This window comes from Schistocerca cancellata, chromosome 2 (assembly GCF_023864275.1).
Source record: "Schistocerca cancellata isolate TAMUIC-IGC-003103 chromosome 2, iqSchCanc2.1, whole genome shotgun sequence".
Taxonomy (NCBI): Eukaryota; Metazoa; Arthropoda; class Insecta; order Orthoptera; family Acrididae; genus Schistocerca; species Schistocerca cancellata.
In genome coordinates this window covers 831116324-831120253 of record NC_064627.1, presented here as the reverse complement: position 1 = coordinate 831120253, position 3930 = coordinate 831116324, and positions in this window count along the sequence as shown.

The window sequence follows — 3930 nt, the reverse complement described above, 5'->3', positions numbered from 1 at the left end:
AATCACTGAAACGAGCTTTTTACAGAACAATGCGAAACAGGACATTGTGTCATCCTTGACGTTAAGTCTCAAGAGCACAGTTCCCAGTCTTCCTCAGCGAAGCCTGGAAGAAAGCTGCAGTTCCATCCAATGCTCAGTCTGGATTTGAAGCTTGTGGCTTGTACTCATACAACCCGGAAAGAATTCCAGAGGAGACATTTCAAATTTCTGATTTGGTTGCTACTGGTGTGGCAGACAAGAATGAAGGATATAACACTGACTGTAGAGGATGTGCTCAGGTTGTTCTCCCACAGAAAGGCAATAGAAGACTTGAAGCACAGGTTGATAATGAGCCGATGACAGGAACATCATTCGAAGAAATTACTCATACGCCTATCTTGGATCCTTTACCATCTAAGAGCAGAAAGAAAACCGCTGAAGTTCTCACAGAAGGGAGTCACAAAGAAGCAGCAAGAGCTAGGTCACAGGAATTAAAAGCAAAAAATCAACTCCAGGTCGGTCTAAATTTAGCACACCAAGTAACTCAGCAGATGACAGCGATTATTGTGTTGAGTGTGCCAAGAAGTACAGTGATAAAAATGGACGTCAGGTGGATTGGATTCAGTGTGTCATTTGCAATAAATGGTTGCATGAAACCTGTACAGAGTAAGAAAACGTGCAGTAACTGTGCAAATGAATTCTGATTTAATTTGGATGCTTTCTTGTCATTTGCTTATTCTTAAATGTATTTATATATTTGTTTTGTATTCTAGTCCTTAAAAACGCAATAAATTTGCTTTCTGAATTACTTATGTAGCTATGTTGTATAATAAATGCACGAAACTAGTGCTGAAATCTCTTTGCAATATAACTGTCACCTCACCCTGATGCCTGGGGTGAGATGCCTAAACGACATTGTTCATAAAAAAATTAAATACGCATATAATTACTAATGGTTTCGTAACGCCAGCTGGCCTTTACATAGAAAAATCTCATCAGTGAACAATATGTCAGTGGTGATCTTAAATCTCCAATTCTAATTCGCCTTTTGATCCTCCAAAACTTAAGTACGGCATCTTCCCTGATCTACTCTAAGTGATTTAAGTTGCTTCAGTACTCCGAGGATATCTACTTCTAAGTTATTCATGTTGGCAGCTGTTCTTGACTCGAATTCTGGAATGTTTACTTCCTCTTCTTTGGTGGAGGAATTTCGGAAGGCTGTATTTAGTAAGTCTGCTTTGGCAGCGCTGTCGTCAATAGTATTTCCATTGCTATCGCAGAGCAAAGGCACTTTATTGCATCTTGCCACTTGCATACGGCCAGAATCTCTTTGGGTTTTCTGCCAGGTTTCAAGACAAAATTTCGTTGTGGAAACTATTATAAGCATCTCGCATTGAAGTACGTGCTAAATTTCGAGCTTCAGTATAAGATCGCCAGTCTTGCAAATTTTGCGTTCGTTTGAATTTGACATGCTTTTTTCGTTGTTTCTGCAACAGTGTTCTGAGCCGTTTTGTGTACCATGGGGGATCAGGTCCACTGTTTGTTACTTTATTTATTATTATCTTTGTTGATATAGTAATTGGACTACAAAACTGTTGAATTGGTCGACATCGAAGACTCTAACGACAAAGCACAACCTCGAATGACGTCAAGAATGGGAAAGGAAATCAGCCATGCTCTTTCAAAGGAACCATGCCGGCATATACCTGGAACAATTACGAGAAATAACGAAAAACCTAAATTTGGATGGCCGGACGTGAAGTGGTGTGTGTGTGTGTGTGTGTGTGTGTGTGTGTGTGTGTGTGTGTGTGTGTAATGCATTTCAAGCTTTACTGCCCACTCACATGTCTTACAGTGTATACGGAAATGCTACATGTACAATAGTACATCCCCCATTCCCCTAGTGCTCCACATTGTGACCGGGGTCGGGGGGGGGGGGGGCGGCTATCTAGCAACAACAATAGAAATGACATTAAATATCACAGTTAATCAAACTGATCAGGATCGATATATGAAGGAAACAGTACTTTCCCACTCGAAAGGGACCTGAAAGTGGATGGTTTTGGATGCTTGCATGGGGATCCGCTGATTTAACATGCGAACGTGTTGAAGTATTTTCGTGCTTGGCAACAGAGTAGGAATAAACTAGTTATTGTCTTTCAAATAGCCTGTTCTATATCGTCAGTTCCAATCCGCTAATACCGTATAACTACATAAGAGCTACCCATGAAGAACTTCACCAATAAGTAGCTAAATTTTAGAAAAATTCACCAAGTAGTTAAATTTTAGAAAATTGAAAGCAGCTGAAAGTGAAAGACGGCGGTGCCTTCCAGGCAGGCCACTGCCGTGGTTAATACCTGTCAGGCACCTCCCCTTTCATTTTTGTTTCGGTTATTATCATACAGTTTTTTCCTGATTAATATTAATCCGATGGACTGTTAGGGTTAGGATAAACCACTGATTGATCTCACAGTACTTGCATGACCTGAGTAGCAGTAGTAGAATTAAATTCTGCAGTAGCGACAGATTTTTGGACACTAGTGGTGACCATTGCATTAGAGGTACCTTTAGAACTTTCCTCGAGCAGCAAGCGAGTTCGTGGAACCTTCTCATTGCTAGTCTCCTTTGCAGTCACCGAAACTCACCGTGGGTCCTGCAGGGGGTTTATCGGCCACCATTCTGGTGGTCGAACTTGATTCGCTAGCGGCCGAAGCAAGAGGGTAGAAACGCTGATTGCGAAATGACACTTCTTTAGAAACTGGTGGATGTGGTGTGGGAGTCTGGTCTCCTTATCCCGTGCGAGGGTCCAGCAGCGTCGGGCTGGCGCGCAGCTAGTGTGTTTATTACAAGAACAGCGTACCTTGTGAGATGGGATGATGAATTCCTCCAGTGTCGCGTTTTTAGATGCCGCCGAACCCCGCCAAAACGACGCCCACTAAATCGTTTTATGGACGGGACAGAGCTTGTTTTCACTAGGAAGCTTCCCTCATCTTGTGAAATGCGCAGGTTGGGCCAGATGGACACATAAGTATCGAAATTTTATTTCCCTTTATGCAGGTTGTACTGCCTTTTTTGTGTTGCCCCTTTGTTTTGTTACTGTGGACCCCTGTGCTTGTCTTTAAAATGTTCACAGATCTCCCAGATGCCTCCATCACGTAGGAAGACTACATTTTTAGACTTACTATCGCATGCTGGGCTTAATCATTTAGTTTTTCATATTAAATTTGGTTTTCGTTTGTGTTTAACACTGTGAATGCCTGAATGTTCAGTATATAAAAGTTGTTGGAGGATAGTTTTTAAGTACAATTAGAGTCTAAGGCATGCGAAGTTACATATAAGGTAATTAGTAAGGGTACCCCTGTCTACAGCTAGATATTAGAGTAATTTTTGTGATTTTTCATGTCTATTGCTAAGTGCCACATTTTTGTATTTTACTTTATCTATGTACACGGTAGTAATCTGTGAATAAATATTTTAATCTTTTTTGTGTTTTTGGTATCATCTAAATTGTAAATATTTGTTTTTTTTGTGAGTCAGAATCCGACGCGCTACTGTAGCTATGTACAAGATTTGTAAAAGCTGTGGACAGTGTACCAATTTGGTTTCAGTGAGGACTGTACAAGCACTGTTCATGGAGTACGAGGAGGTCGGACAAGAAACCAGCTGCCACAGGATGAGGCTAAGGTGAAAAAAATTTTGTTTTTGTGAATCTTACAGTCGTATTCCTTCAATAGATAAAGAATTGAATTTCTTTTCGTTATTTTTCATGCTTATTTTGTGCATTAAATTAAGTAAAACATTGCACAAAATTTTAAAGAGTTCACAGAGGTACCAACGCATTTTGTAAACTTCGCATATGGTTGGCTTTAGTTCATACATTTCAGTGAACGAAATATACGTAAGCTATAGAAATATTATTTAGAATTGAGAGCAGAACGATATCTCACTTTG